Source organism: Ursus arctos, unplaced genomic scaffold (genome assembly GCF_023065955.2).
Source record: "Ursus arctos isolate Adak ecotype North America unplaced genomic scaffold, UrsArc2.0 scaffold_16, whole genome shotgun sequence".
Lineage (NCBI taxonomy): Eukaryota > Metazoa > Chordata > Mammalia > Carnivora > Ursidae > Ursus > Ursus arctos.
In genome coordinates, this window is record NW_026622830.1 from 56,391,258 (window position 1) to 56,407,763 (window position 16,506).

The 16,506-nt window shown below is 52.2% G+C and overlaps 1 protein-coding gene across 4 annotated transcripts in view; it reads right to left on the reverse strand.

The window, feature by feature from the left end:
- LOC125281997 (focal adhesion kinase 1-like) overlaps nucleotides 1-4,529 on the reverse strand; it is a 97,158-nt gene extending 92,629 nt beyond the window's left edge. Inside the window, exon 1 of one of the 4 annotated variants that reach the window (XR_008959547.1) lies at nucleotides 2,353-3,742. The gene's annotated coding sequence lies outside the window, so the exon portion shown is untranslated. Of the gene's footprint in view, nucleotides 1-2,352; nucleotides 3,743-4,372 lie in introns of those variants that run through there. The other 3 variants (XR_008959548.1, XM_057312924.1, XM_057312923.1) reach the window with 3 other exon arrangements.
- Nucleotides 4,530-16,506: the final 11,977 nt, after the last annotated feature.

Consider the following 16,506-nt stretch of genomic DNA (forward strand, 5'->3'; position numbering starts at 1 on the left):
CCAAAAAAAGTCACCAATGAAAAAACTCTGTAACAATGTAGAGGTTACTAAAGCACAACCTTGAACAAATAAGCGTCAATCACTGCACTATGCATTATATATTTGTATTTAACTGATTTTAAATTAACTTAAAACAAACAATTTTGGTATGTTCATTAAAATGTTTACCTACACCATGTTGGCCAGATCACAGCTTCATGATATGAAAGCGTCAGATTCAAACAGAAAATATAATTATTTCAACTCTCCCAGACACGGTACTTACACCTGCATGCTACTCACTCCCCCTTCGGAAGGCTGGGTTCAGATCTGTGAGACTACTGCTGCTCTAGTCCTGTCTGGTCCTAGAAGCTGCACAGAGAGTTCAGCAGGCCCAGCCAACAAGGACCTACCCCTTGTGGGCCAAGAGGCCCACGGCAAGCTCCTCGAACTCCAAACTTCCAGTGTCTCCTCTGCAAAAATGAGGATAGCAATAGCACATTCAATGGTTCTCAGGAGGAATAAAGGAGAAAAAGCATGAAAGCAATCACCTCAGGTCTGGCACGTGTCATCTCCCAGATTTAATTCATCGGTAAAAAGGTAGTGACACCTACCAACAACACACAATACCCCACACGTAGCAGTAACATTACATCTCCTCCCCTATCAGTGGATAACATTCACATGTATGACTTTGGTCATTTTTCTTGTTCTGAAAAATGAGTTTACAGTAAATGCCAATGTATATCAATAAGATCTAGGCAGAATTTGTTTCGTTCAATACAAAGCTTGCAAGGAAAGACCTTCATGTCCTGACAAATAAGTAAACTCTGTGACGATGCTACTTGTTCCCTTCTGGGAGGCTTTCAACTGCTAAAAAGTGGCAATAGTGCCACCCAGCCAAAAACATCTATTTCATACTTTCCTCTAAAAACCACTTCATTAGTGTTTATGCAAATCAGACCATAATTAACGGCATTTGCTAAAAATCTCACCTATCCTGAAAGTTGAATTACATATGCCTATCTGAATTTTATTTCCATGATAGAGCCTAGCAAAAAAAAACAATACAACTGTTACAGACAGGAAGAGAGGGGGTTCTTCTGGTACTTTATAATCAGAAACACATTTATGTAGTTCTGAATGGTAAGATTTGGCACCATTCCTAGAAATTAATGCCACAAAGTGGTAGACAGCAATTTCATTTCTCCTACACTAGGTTGCCTTTTGGTAGTCATGAAATGGAAGAGAGAAAAAAAAAAAAACCTTGCACAAATATTAGCAGAGAGAAAAAGCCATCAACGGTTTAAATAATCCACTACGAAACATGGTTTTCAGAAGAGACATAAAAAAACAACTACTTAAGGCAGCTGGCTGAGGCACTGAAACACAGGTACACCCAAACAGGAGCTGGAACCGCGCTCATCCTCTTCCACCGAGGATCCGTCTAAGGACAGAGATGCGACTTCAGATTTGAATGCTTACTGCACTCACAAACTTCCTGGAATTTACTACTATTCACTCAAATAAGGTCATTTACTTTGCCCAAGTTTTTAGAATTTGCATTTTAAATAATTTCTATAGGCATCAGTAAAAATTCCCAAAGACCCCCACAGCAATATTTTGCTAATTATTTAAGGGATTTTAGTAAGGACATACAGTAACGAAATAAGTTCTTAAGCTCGAGCTTTAAGACAAAATAAACTACTACAGAAACTAAACTTTACTGGTTTACAAGCCAAAAAAAACCCCTCATTTCACAAACGATAGAATTTTTAATTATATTGAAATTTAAAACAAGATTTTAGCCGAAAACTGTCTAAACTGAAAATGTTTACTTTCAAAAGTTAAAGACTTACATATTAAGACTTTGACTCTCATCTTTCCTGTGTTACCCTTGAGACAAGTATTTTCTCAAAATTAAGACACTTAAAAATACAGGAAAAAAGGTTTCCATAAAATCTTTAGAGATAGAGAAGTAGCAACTCAAAACTAACATCCAAAAAAGAAGAGTCATGTTCAAAATGACTCTTTACTACACGATAGAACATATACAGTACACAGAAGACACTATAATTTTTCCTGCGGGAACTAATCAGCATTTTTTTAAGGGGATAGCTTTAACAATACAATTGTTATTTAGACAATTTCTCAAACTTCCCAGCGAGAAAAGTTATGTGACTTGCTGAAGAACCCAATTTTAAGAATTGGGATGTCAAGTTCTCTAATTTCCAACAATGGGCATGGAGTGCTAGAGAAACGATGTTAGTGAGAAATGTTCTAATGATCTGCACTGTGGCTCCTAACTTCTGGTTTCACCGGACACTTCCACCCCATCGCACTCATGGAGCTTCACTCCTAATCACGACTCACCTTCAGCGGACCGCCGGCCTGAAAAGAGGCTGAAGTCCTCTCTCCTGTAGGGCTCTGCCCCAGGACTCTTGGCCCCAAACCTTAAACACTAAGTTCTGGATTCAATGTCTTTATTTATCCAAGGACTTGCTTCTTGATGCATCATAACCTCTGAACAATGCGTAGGTCCTTTTATTCAGTGTATATACTCAAGTCTTAGGTTGATTGTGGGATCCTTTAAAAGACAGCAATGGGTTTTAAACAATCTTTCCCCAGTTTTCATTATTAAATCAGAGTATATGATAATCACCGGAAAGATATTACTTAAAGAATGTGTAACATGGGATCTTGCTGCTTCGACAACATTTAGCACACAAATGTATTCAAGACATGAGTGGTAGGCTCATTCAGTGTTTCACCTCCAAGGACAGCCACAAAGAGAAAACAATGTACTCATAAAGACACCGGAACGCAAACTTTCTTCAGAAGTTTCATGTGTTTAAATATTGCAGGATGTTAAAAATTATCTCCAAAGCACAATGGCATGAAAAAATCACCTACATTGGATCTCAACAAAAATAAGGTGAATGCTAATTTGCAATGTATCTTTCCATCACTTCATCCACCTTTCAGGTTTTCAAGAGATGAGACAACTGACCAGAGTTCACACATTTCCAAGAGAAGACTGCTTCCATTATGAGTTTTACAAATAAAATATTAAGAGTGAGGCTCTGGTATTTCATTTCAAATAGTAATGGCCTATTTTTCCAACCACGAAAATGTTGACATTCTACCTAAGAATCCCAGCGTTGGTCGTCTTATGTACAGATCCCCAAATCCTTACACCGCCTTCAGCTTGAATGTATTTCAACCAGTTCCCATAATTACTACATTACTATTATCTTAGTCTCACTGCCAAAAACCCAGCTGCAGGCTAACCATGCAAGAATGAGACACTGTTGAAATGACTAAAAAAATTTTTTTACCCTTACTGCATTAAGCTAAATCCTGCAATTAAATAAAACCAAGTAACACACACACACACACACACACACACACACACACACACCCCTCCTCCTCCTCCTGAGAAAAGAAAGGAAAGGAGAGAGAAAGAAACAACAAGTCCTTCTTCCACCTAAGCCAGAAGCAGAGCTGGGGGCTGGGTTGGGAAGAGGTAAACTTGGAGGCACAATGAATCAACGAGGTCTCCAGGCCTTTCGCCCCAAAAACCACAGGGCCACAGCAAGTTGAGCGCCAGCTGCGGGGAAAGAGCTGGCCCGGATCCGGGTTCGAGGCTCGCCCTTCCCTGCCGCAGGGCCAGTGAGTCCCCATATCGGGTCAGGGCTCTTCTCCCCCCTCCAGGTCCCCAAGGATTTCCCTCTTCCTCCTCCTTTCTCTCTCCCCCCTTTTGTCTTTGAGGCAATTGGCCAGCTCCCAAGGAGGCCGGCTGGCCTCCCCAAGCCCCCGGCCTCCCTGTGCGCTCCGGCCTCCAGCCCCTCCGTCTCTCCGAGACCCCCGAATCCACCAACTTCCCCATCTTTCACGAACCCCCCCAGGCCTTCTCATGTCCCCCAAACCTCCCCGTTTACCCGAGCCCCCGGCCTCCCCTCGTCCCCTGGCCTGCCGGAGCACGCCGACCTCCCCACAAGTCCGTCCTCCACCCATAGCCGTTCTCCCAGAACACGCCCCCTCGTCCCCCTTCCCTGGCCTCTCCTGTCCCCCCCGCGGCCTCCCCACATCCCCGTCCTCCCGGAAACCCCCAGTCCGTCCCACATCTCCCGACCCGCCCGCGCCCCGATCCTCCCCAGAGTGCCGCCCTCCCCGGGCCCCTCCCTCGTCCTCCCCACTTCTCCGGCCTCCCCACATCCTCGGCCTCCCAAGCGGCGCGCGGGAGGGGTCCGTCTCCGCCTCATCCGCGGCGCGGACCGGCTGGTTAGCCCCGCTCGGCCCTCCGCCCGCGGGCCGCGGCCCTGCCAACCCCCAGCACCAGGAGCCGGCCCACCCGCCCGCTTCCCGGCCCCCGCCCCCTCCCCGCACTCACATGTACCGCGCGGGGCGCCGGGAGGCGAGGGCAGACCACTGCGAGGCGGCGCCGCGAACCGACGAGCGGCGCTCCCTCCAACGCCTCACGCCGCGGGCGCACAGCGCTCTCGGCGGCGGCGGCGGTCCCGGCGGCGGCGGCGGTCGCGGCGGCGGCGGAGGCGGCGGCGGCGCCGGCGGCGGCGGCGGCAGTAGCAGCAGCAGCAGCGGCGGGCTTGCGCCCTCTGGCCGTGCTGCGTAGGCGAGGGCCGCGCATGCGCGGCGACCGGCTGAGGAGCGCTTCACCGCCCCGGCGCGCGCCCGGCCGCGTCCCCGCGCCGAGCTTCCGCCCCCCCCCACCCCCCCCCTCCGGAGGACCGGGCGTGCGCCCGGTGGCCAGCGCATGCCCTGCACAACACGGGGCTCCGGTCCCGAGACCGCGCCGGACAGTCGCGCGGGGCATTCAGGACGGCAATGGACTGAGCGAGCCTGTGGTGGCCGGGTCTGGGGAAGCCTCGGCGGAGGCCGGGAGGCGCGGCCCGCCGAGCTGAGGTCCCGGAGGTCCCACTGGCGGCACTCTGGGCCGGCGGGGCTGGACCGACCTCGGGGAAGCCCTCCCACCCGCTGCCCTGCCCCCCACAGCCCGGACGCGGCCCCTTTGCAGGGCCTCCCTAGCCCGCCGCCCTGCAGCCCAGCCCCAGGGCCGGAACCCGCAGGGTCGCGCCCCCCAGTGGGCCGGGGCCTGGCCCGAGTCCTCGCGCGTGTCTTCGCCAGGCTTCCTGCCCACCCCGAGGAGTTAGGTGTCCCGGGACCCTCTGCACACAGGAGAGTGAGGCTCACATCAGGGATGTGTTCCGTGGCATCACAGCTAATGCTGGGCTGTACTTAGATTGAATCCTGAAAGACGGCCTGAAAGAGGCTGTGGGAGGTGGCTGGAGGTAGACAGATGTGGGGCCTGCGTGCTGGTCCCTGGGCTGCAGAAAGAAGAGGAGGACCCCCGGGATCTGGGAGTCACCAGGCCTAGGGCAGCTGAGCAGACCCAGGACACCAAGTGGAAGGGGCAAAAATGCACTCGTCCAGGGGCTTCTTCAGGCATCCTTAGGAACCTGGCGTTTGTTCTTTAGGCCGCAGGCAGCCTGAGGAGGGTTTCAAGCAGGAAGTAATATCTGATTTGTGTTCTTAAAAAAAAAAAAAAATGGATAGGAAGGGGCAGGGCTACTTTCATCTTTATGGCGTCACTTTGATCCTCACCACAAGCCAGGAGGGTCCTGGGATGGATCCATGCATTGGTCTCCCTACTCAGAGGGGAGTCTGCTTCTCCCTCTCCCTCTGCCCCTCCCCCTGCTCTCTCTCTCAAATGAATAAATAAAATCTTTAAAAGAACAAAGGTAATAAATATCCCAAACTCATCTTTCCTGATGGCTTTACTACATACTGCCATCATCTACGCTCTCGTCTGTTGTATCTTTACAGCAGAAATCCACGGAAATGACGTGACGAGCCGCTGACATCTCTTCCTGACTGTTCAGTAAGGGCAGGCTGGGAGCTTGAAATCAGCCACGGTGGGAATATGCACCCCATGGAGACTGGCACACGCCACAAATCAGCACCCCCCCCCCCCGCGGGAGCCTGTTATATTTACCAGCATTGCACGGTCTATGTGCTGCATGGTGAGATGACATAGGGGATGACGTACAGTCTGGAAACAATGAGACAGGGACATTTAAAACAAAGCTTCATTTTAGTCCAACGAAATGAAATGCGTTCTGAGCACCTGCGAATTCCGTGCCCACCTCTCGCTTCCTCCGCCGTTGACTCTCCGTGATGACAGCTGTGATTTGTGAGCACCTGGTAGATGCCAGGCGTATGAAGTTGTATTCTCTTATTATCACTTTCCGGTTCAGTGTGAATATTGTCCCATTTCATGAATGAGAAAACGGAGGCACAGAAGGGTTAAGACACTGCCCAGGATCAAACCTTTTGCACCCTGCCTCAGGGCCTCTTGTCTGGCTCCGTGTGTACCGTCCCCCTTTCTTGCCCGAAGCAATCCAGAATCTGCGACTATGTCATTGGACATGTCGTTACTTTAAGTTCCAATTGATCTTCATATCCACTTGTTCTGCGTTTTCTGAAATGTCATTTATTCTTTGGCTTGAGCGATTTTCCTTTCCATCTTCTCCACTCTCTGCGATTGCATTTAATGGCAACGTTGATAAAGCCCTTTTCTTTAGGGTGATCTTGCCAAAGCGAGGGGTACTTTATAACCTTCAGCAGATAATTAATGCGTGTGACAACCCACAGACATTGCACACACTTCAGCAGGATGATTGGGAGGAGTTCACAGCACCTGAGCTGGAAATAAATTACAGGGGAAAGGCCTGCACCCCCTCCCCCGGGAACCCACACTCCGAGGCTGGCACCTCCTCCTTCCCGCAGCATCCTTGTTAACAGTGTCGGCAGCCAGCGTGGTCACCGTAAGGGGGAAACCGAGGCAAGGAAGTGCCTCACCCAGGGCATCAGCAAATCAGCACCAGAGGTGTGTGGGACACAGGAGTTCTGGGCAGAACCCAGCCAAGAACGGGGATTACCTCATGCTAAATCCAGTGTTTGTTGAACGACTGAATGAAGGTCCCTATGTACTCCTTTCTCCCCGTGAATATGTACAGCGTGTTACCTTTGACCCTCTGACTGTGGTTAAAGTGAAGAGAAAGAAAAGAGAAGAGAAGAGAAGAGAAGAGAAGAGAAGAGAAGAGAAAAGAAAAGAGAAAAGAAAAGAAAGAGAGGTTTTTCTTTGTGATGAGAACTCTCAGAACTTGCTCTTCTCACACCTCTCAAATACACCATAGAGCAGTAATGAACTGTAGTCCTGGGGTGTACTGTAAATCCCTATTCCTTATTGATCTGAAACTGGAATTTGTACCTTTTCACCATTCACTAAATTCCCGCACCCCCTCCGCCCTCTGCTTCTGGTTACTTCAATCTGATCTCTTTTTCTGAGTTAGTCTTCCCCCTTTTCTCTTCTTTGTCTCAGATTCCACAGAGAAGGGAAAAATAGCTCTCTGTCTCTCTCTCTAGACAGGATCAATCTCTCTCTCTCTCTATGCTTCTCTACAGAAAGTCTTTGCCCTGTCTCCCTTATTTCACTTGGCATCATGCTTTCAAAGTCCAGTACTGTTAGCACACTTAGCGGGATATCCTTTTCTTCTGGCTGATTCCTATGCTATTCTCTAGGTACCACTTCTTTCCCTACTCAGCACTAAAGGGCACTGATGTTTTCCGTGTCCTGGCTATTGAAAATAATGCTTCTTGAACATGGAGGTGCAGGTAGTTCTCTTTTTAATTTTTGGAGGGACGTCCACAGTGTTCTGCATAGTGACAGTACCAATATGCATTACCACCAGTGGTGCCCAAGGATTCCCTTTGCTCCACATCCTCACCAGCATTTGTTATCTCTCGACTTTTGGAGGGTCGCTCTTCCCGCCAATGTGATGTGATGTCTCATGATGCTCTTGGTTGCATTTTTCTGTGGGTTAGTCATGTTGAGGAGCGTTCACTGTGTCTGGGGCCCAGGGACATGTCTGCATTAGACCTTTAGTTCCTCGTTTAGACACACAGGGGTGGGTGCAGAAGCACTCTTCTGGCTGAGGTGCGGGTGCTGGAATCGTAAAGAGGACACCATGGGAGTGGACAGAAAAGGAGGAAAGGGAGGGTTCTGAGGTCCTTTACTCTGCCCAGGGAGCCAAGAGATCCTGCTCCTTTGCTCTGTGACTCTGCAAAGGCACTGCGTTGAGGACCCCCGAGAAAAGGCATGGCTTTTTTTGCTGGTGTGCCTGCGTGGGGCTGTGCCACCAGAGCTGGAGAGCTGGATGCAGGGCGCTTCCTTGTCCATGGTACCTGGTGAGTTCTGCTGGAGGAACTGGAGCAGGAAGAGTCAGGCAGAGGCCATTGTGGTTGTCGCCCCTGCCCAGAAACAGCTTGAAAGTTTTAGTAGCATTCTGCAGTCTAGGTGCTTAAGAGGGGAGGTGGGCTCCAAGATCTTCTCAATTATTCATTGAGTAACTACACACTGAGCACTGCCCTATGCCAGGTATCTTGCTGGGCCCGTGCGCGGAGCTGAAATTACCTAGGGCTCCTTTGCTTTAGGAGCTCCCAGTCTACACATGGACCAAAGCTCCAAAGAGAACGCACGTGAAAGAAAAGAGCAAGCGCTCTGTACTAGGAATGAAGTGTGCTACGGAGGAAGGCTGGGGAGTCACTGCATGGAAAGATATGAAAGGCCTCACTGAGGCTGAGGTTGCTGAGAACAGATTGACCAAAGGGAGCTAGACCTGCACACGTCAGGGAGCAGCGTTTCAGGAAGAAGTGACTTGTGCTGCAGACACTCAATAACAGAAGCCAGTTTGGCCAGAGGAGTGAAAAAGGCAGCCAGGGTGGCTGCAGGGACACTAGGAGGAGAGCAGAGGGGAGGGAGGAAGGCAGGGACAGATGCTGAGGCCTGGGAGACTGTTACTTATCTAGAGTTGCCCCGGGACTGCATTGCCCTGATACCCTGCACATGCAGGTGCATCGCTTTAATTTCTAACAGTATTTGTGGGTGAAGAATGCGGGCCCAAATTAGCATGGTTCCCCAGGCTCAAGGTGTGTCAGTGGCTGCGGCTGTGACCAGGGCCATACTGGAAGAGGATTTTGTCATGAGTTGGCTCACGTGACTCGGGATGCCATCTGGACTCAGAACCTGAGTTCCTGTGTGTCTTTTGGCCTTGGCACTGCCTCCGTTCTCTGTCCTGTGAGCCTCTGTAGATGGCAGCTCAAAACATCGGTGCTTGGTTCTGCTTCAGAGAGAGAAGAAGAAGGGAAAGGGAAGGAGTGAGTAGTGGAACATGATGGAAAGTAACTAGGGAGTGAGAAACTCTTTGCATGACATGTAGAGAAGCTCTAGGCATGGTACTTCATCACGTTGAATATGTCCTGTGGGTCAAAAGCCAGTCACTGACCACTTAGCGGTTACAGTCTGATGCCTATACCACAGGTCAGGATCCCTGGGAGCCATGGTGAAAGCCGCTCCCCTCATAGACCCAAACGAGGTAAAGGGGTCTCGTTCTTCATATAACGGGAAACAATTGCATGGTTTTACTACAGAGGATGACAATGCCTGCATCTTCTTGCTTTTCCAGGCCATCATGGTGCCCACCTTAAAATGAGGCCAAGAGGGAAAGTGACAGTTGCAGTATTACAGGGCTGGAACCCAGGCCTCTTCTGAGCAGCCCTCCATGCCAAGTCCCACCCCTTCTTGTAATTCTTCCATCTTGAAAATTGTGCCTCAGATACACAGGGGACCACCCCACACATGTAATAAATACTCTTATCCACAGACACCAGAGGATGTGCCAAGGAAGTAGATTCTAGCCTGATCCCCACACTGCAGGCTGGGAAAGTGGGGACTACGTGAGAGACGCAATGACATAGGACACACAAGTGCGCAAAGAAACATAGAACGTAAGGTCTGAATTCAGCTCTGCCTCCTGAAGCTTCGGACCCTAGTTCCATTTCCAGAGAGTGGTGGCTATGGCCTTTTTGGCTCATTGTGTCCAGTTAAGGAGATGACATGGGGGAGAAAGCTAAGGAGTCAACTGCCAAGAAGGGGCTCTGGATAGGTCTGACTGAACACATGGTCCCAGGGATTAGAATCTTGAAAGAGTGACCTCACTTCCTCTGTGATAGGCCCCAACTGAACTTAGAACTCTGGTAACCGGGCACCCAGATTCAAAAGACAACCTGCTCTCCAGCTCACTTGGGTGGAGACATTCGAGAGAGCAAGATGTTCTCTTGCTGCCTTCCTCCCTTCAGGGTCTCTGGGCCCAGGCAAGCCCAGAGAGAGAGACTTGCAAATAATTGTAGATGTCGGCTCAGCCCGCTTTTCCGAGCCCTCTGGACATGTGGCAGGAGACACCAACAGGTAACACGAGGCAGCTCAGGGCAGCCCACTGGAGAGCAGGCAACAACTGTGATGTCACCTCAGCAGGCCCACACCTCTTGCCCCTCATTATGTGTGTCCCTGTGTGTGTGTTGGGGTGGGGGGCTGGTTGTCTATGTGTAGAGAAGGGGACAGAGGATGTGGGACACACCCTTCCTGGGCAGAAGGAAGCTGCCAGGTGTTGGAAGCCTGGCCCATCTTTCATGTTCACGCCCCAGGTCATAGCAGGCAGGATGAGAAGCTGAGCACTGGGGACCAAGCTCAACTACCTCGATGTTAATCACGAGCTCTAGAGTTTCATCCGGCTACCTCCTTGCTCGATGTCTTTTCAGCTGCCCCTTTTTGCCTCAACTGGAGAACAGGATTTCTAATGCGGGTGGCCCCTTGTGGCAATGTCCCGGGAGGACACTAATGTCTCTTGACCCCATGTCTATGGGGCACTGCATTTTCAGAGCTGCACCCAGGAGGTCATCGAAGAGCTGGTCTGGGACTTCAACTACAACGCCCTAGACAAGTGGCAGGTGCACCAGGCCACCCAGGATCAGTGCCGCTCTGAGGTGAGAATGGGAAGAGGGTTCCACACGCCCAGGGCCCCCACACAAATGTGGGGACAAACCTGGGGCCCTCCCATGGTGTTTCCACATGAGTGCCCCACAGGCCCAACCACAAAGTCATCCCAGTATCCACACCTCCACCACCAGCTGTGGGAGAAGGTAGGAAGACACTCTTCCCATAGGTGGGAATGGTAGAGAATAGTGTTCGTGTTTTTTGCAGTTTGGGGCGTGGGTTATTCTGTTTCATTCTGTTTTGTGTGACTTTTCCCGCAGCCATGAGTGTCTTTGCATTTTGCTACTGTTTTGAGTATTTTCTTGACTCACCCCAGCCATCCTGTGTAGAACCCAGCTCCACTGTCCTTGGAGAACGTGTCCAAGGCCTTATGAATCCTCACCCCACACAGGGTGATTGAACATAAAAGGAACGGTGGGATGAAGCCATTCTATATGTTCCTCTGTAACGTATCACCTCTCAGAGCACATCGACTCATTGTATGTCCCCCGGGTCACAAGCTGTGTCCTCATATGTCTTTTTGGACCTCCGTATGGGAGGTTGTCTGCCGCCGTGAATCAGCCTTTCAAGCACGGATTGGGTGCAAGGCCTCTGATGCCTCCTGGCCCAGGTAGTGGACTCTGTCTTTTCAGAGTTCAATCCAGGCCATCTTTGAGGAGCTGCTTGCTCCAAAGGCTCAGCTACTCCATCTCCCTTGACAAGCAGCAGGTGCCTCGGCCCACAACAACATCCAATGCTGGTCTGGGGTGAGAACAGGTCCAGATTGATGTCCAATCTCAGGACCCACAGATGATCACGGCAAGGCCAGAACCCACACTAGAAACAACCGGCTCCCCTGGGGCCTGCCGAGGAAGGTGGATTTCCCCTGAACCTTTCTCCCCACCTGAGGAACAGACCAGGCCGCAGCAGCCTAGGGAAATGCCATGCATTCCATGCTCTGGACAGTTCTCAGGCCCAACGTCTATGATCTCGAGCAGCGTTGGAGATGCTAAGCCTCTGCTTTCTCCTGTCTGCAGTAGGGATGTTGACTGATGACTCAAAGGCATACAGTTCTTAATAAAGCCTATTCAGAGAGAGAAAGGCTGTGGTGGCTCAGCTAACAAGATGTGTTGAAGTGACCAATGCTTTCTCATTTCACCCCTAAAGGCAATTGTACTTTCAAGCCTAGAGCCTTTTTCTGGGTGGGCCCTCAAGTCCCTTTTCTTGCACAACTTCCTGAAGGGATGGGACTCTCTGGTCTGAGCACCAGACCCTGATCATCCTGGTGGTTCGTGGTGTTGAAGCTGACTCCATTGCCCCCCACACCCCCCTTCTCTACCTGGTGGGAAAAGGAATCATCCCTGTCCCTGGATGAGGCCCAGACGATGCTGAGGCTCCGAGAAGGCACAATGGAGCATTTCGTACAGTCCCTGGTGCCATCCTTCCCAGATGGGAGCATCTCAAACACCTCAACGATCTTCTGCATGTACGAGATGTTCACTTCAGCCACACAGGTCCTGGGCCAGCAGTTCAATAGGTGAGTGCCCACCCCATGCACAGCACAGGGTGAGCCTCCCATCTACTGGGTGTACATCTCGGGAATGGCACTACCCTCTCTGACCTTCCCTTTCCTCTTCTGAAAACTGGGGTGGTTAAGAGGATGAACCTCATACAGGTACTGTAGGAAATCATGGGAGGAAACATGGCACGGTCTACTCTGGTGCTTGGCTCTGTAGAAAGGGCTCCTGGACGTGCTGGGCATCTTCTTGCTTAATAGTTCTCTCTCTCCGGTCAAGAAGCTCTCAAGTGCAACCCTCACAGGCCGGTGGCCCTTCTGGGTTGACGAAAGGAAATGCAAAGCAGGCAGTTTCCCCATGTGCAAAGGACTTCTGAGATTCCATCTAGATGGTTCTGGTAGTTGTCCTTTGTGTGAGCAGCTCAGGGGCACACTGGGAGCAGGCAGACCAGCCCACGGGCCACTCAGGATTTGGAAAGTGCGGGCTGGGAAGTAGTCGTTCAAGAATGTATATTAAGCACTAGGAATGTGAATGGAGAGAGGAGATACAGTGTCTGGGTCTCAGTTCTATTCAGAGGGTCAGATAGGCACTCTGCACACCCTAAGCATGCATGTCCAATGGTTGTTAGATGTGACATCTTCGTAGCCTCCTCTAGCTTTGAAAGGATCCACCTAGAGCTGGATCATAGGACAGATGAAATGATCAAGTAAAACTGGGACAGGGGTTTGGGTCCAGAAGCAGGGCTGGCTGCCTCCACAGAGCAGGGTGGGGGACTACAGGGGTGGTGGCTGGGGAGGGATTTGCCAAACCAGGGATCTCACCGATCTCTTGATTTCCAGTGGGTGGGCTTCATCTGGGGGGCTTCATGTGAAGAAGCAAATGAGTCAAAGAAGGCTGTGGAGGGGGTCCCGGGCCCTCTGGGCGGCAGAGCACAGTCTGGGCTCAGTGGGTGCCTGAAACACCCATCCCTTTGACGGTCCCAACTTGCTCTGCCTGCCCCTCCCTGCTGACCACCCCAACCGGGGCCAAGAACCGAGGCTGTGCTGAGCCGACCACTCACAAATCTGCCTCCAACCTGAGCCTTGATACTGGTGTGCATGGAGGATAGAGTAGATCAGGCCCATGGCCAGGTAGAGGAGAGGAGAAGTGGAAAAACCAGACTCATTCAGGTTTTCTGGAGGACCAGGCCTCCCACTACGAGGGCAGCTAGAGAGGGGTTGGAAGGGGGCTGGGGCCATCCTCTGGGACCCATACAGAAAGAACGGTGCTGTGGGAGTAGCATGTGCAATGCAAGGCCAGGCCTCTGACTCTGCTCCACATATGACTCTCCCCAGCACCCTGTCTCCCTTCTTGGGTACCTGGCCTGACCAGAATTTGCAGGCTATCTATCAGTCCCTGGGCCGTGACCGTGTCGAGATCAAGGTGGCCTATGTGCATGGGGCCATGGTTCTGAAGTGGCATGCCTGGGACCTGACAAACCATGTCCCCCTTCTCCTGATGCAGCGGGAACTTCTGGCGCTCACTGAGGCAGAGGTGGAGGGTAAGGGGGATGGCAAGCTGGGAAGGCTAACTGGGATGGGGTTCATGGGCTGGGTATTCCTTTCAAGGCCATGGGGTCTGTCCTGGTTTTGCAAAGGCATCCGGAAAAGTCAGTGATGTGGATGAACCTTTCTCTGTCTCCTGCCCCAGTGCCAGCTCCAGGGCTCCTTCCAGCGGCAGAGCCAGGAACAGGGCCTCTTATAGAGCTAGAGGCGACCCCAGCTCTGTGTCAACTGTCACCTGCGGTGTCAGAGCCAGCCTCCCCTCCGTCAGCTGTTCCAGAACTGCAACCCGTGCTCCCATCTTCTGCATGTGTGCCGGGTGCTGAGCGGCAGTCAGCTGGACCACCCTTTTTGCTGGAAAGTTTCACTCAGGCAACAGCCACAGAGCCCACCGCGGCCCCAGAGGCTTCCTGCCACCGCTGTGTCACCCCAAAGAACCAGCTGGGTGAGGAGAAGCCCGACCTCCTGGACTTCCCTCCCAGGCTGGTGGCAGAGCAGCTCACGTATATGGATGCGGTGAGCAGCTGGGCTCTCAGGGTGGGCCAGGGGCAGGCCTTCCTTCTGCTCTCACCTGCCCCACACCTGCCTTTCCCTGATGTGGACTCCTATGGTCTGGGACCAAATCTCAGCTCCACCACTTCCCAACCCTGTCAACCCATCAAGGCTCTTAGCCCCAAGCTTTCCCTATCCAGCTGCGGACTGTAGCGAGAGACCATGATAAGCACTGATACGGAGGTACTAGGGAGAAGAAATGAGCCAGAATGGAGAGACCAATGGGCAGGCCCTGGTCCCATGGGTGGAGGAGGGCAGCTCCCTGTGTTCAGTCAAGTCCATCGGTCACCCACTCATGTGCCTTGGAGGATGAGTACCCTCAGCATTGATTAGGCATCTGATGTGTCCATGAGGACAGGGCAGACGGAAGAATGTGTGGTTGCAGCTCCCGTGTGAGAATGTGCATCTGAAAGGGGGGGAAGGACCAGGGGGATGACCAGTTGGAGGGGAGGGGAAGAAGCCCCCTTGGGTTGGACCACCTTGCAGTGCCACCTGGAGCTGGGAGTTCCTGAGCATGATCAGGGTGCCAATGCCCTCCTTCCTTCCCTTGCTCTGTTTGCTCCTGGGTCATTGTGTACTGGGTTACCTCAGGGAAAACAATGGAATGAAATCCACGGTCTCGAACCAGGCTCAGGCCAGATTCTCAGCTCCCTGAGGTCCAGCTCTGACCTGTGACCCCCACGTAGGACATGAGTCTTGCATGGGAAATGGCTGGGTGAACCAAGGTCCGCCTGTTCTCTAGGAGCTGTTCAAGAAGCTGCTGCCCCATCAGTGCCTGGGCTCCGTCTGGTCCAAGCGCAACAAGCCTGGCAATGAGCACCTGGCACCCACAGTCCGGGCCACTGTCGCCCAGTTCAACGGTGTGGCCAAGTGTGTCATCACCACCTGCCTTGGCAACCCAAGCATGACAGCCCGGGACAGGGCCATGGTGGTGGAGCACTGGATCAAGGTGGCCAAGGTATGCAACGGGAAGCCCAGCCGAGGTGCTCTCCTGAGTCTCGGGCACTGCTCTTCCCTTGATCAGGTGTCAGGGTGGAAGGCCCTGGTCTTTGCCCTAGGGACTGTGCAGTCCCTAGGCTCTTTGGTCCAGGGGCATGCTGACCTCGCCTTGCATGGCCCCATGCTGGGATGCTCCGTTTCTGCCTGGCTCCTTCCTTGGAGTGAGGTAAAATCTTCCTCCTCCTCTGGGCCTCACGTGTGCCCTTCGGCAGGTCCCTGGACAGCGGCTTCCTCCAGCAGGAGCACTTTCCCCTGAGGGGGACTGAAGCTTGAGAGCCAATAAGGTGCTGGCTCCCCAAGTGACAGCCCATTCTCTTCTCTCCCCAGGCCTGTCAAACCCTGAGGAACTACTCGTCCTTACATGCCATCCTCTCGGCTCTGCAGAGTGTCTCCATTCACCGCCTCGAGAACACGTGGGGGAAGGTTTCCAGGTGAGTAGGCCTCTCTCCATGGAGGGACCAGGATGGACGAGGGAGCTCCCAGAGGCTTGTCCTCTTCACCGTCAGGCAGCTTGGACCTTCTGGGAGGCGGCAAACCCCGACCACAGGACCTGGGCTGGTGGGTGGGTCTCTCAGCCTCCCTGGTGAGGAGGCCACCATGCCTCCCACTTTAGAAATCAGTTTTGCCAAATGTCCCACACGTGGCTGAGCTGCATTAAATCTCTTCACGTGTTTCCTTGACAGCCACTAAGCTCTCTGCCCATTTGAACCCCAAATTGACCCAAACAGCGTTTCTCAATGAATATGGGAAGGGAGGCCCAGGACGAGCCACATGAGAGCTCCCTCCCATGTCCTACAAAGACCTTAGTGCTCAGAGGATCCCAGAAGAAACCCTCAACCAGGCAGGTTGACACTCTGGGGTTCTCAAAGAAAAGGCACTCGCACTCAACCCTGCCACATTATTCGTCCATTGATCCTGCCTCCCTTGCCTCTCTTCAGGAAGCCATTGAGGATCTTTCAAAAGCTGTGCAGCAAGGACACCGCACAGGGCAGGAACCTGCTCATCAAGGTAGCCTGGAAGGTGTAGG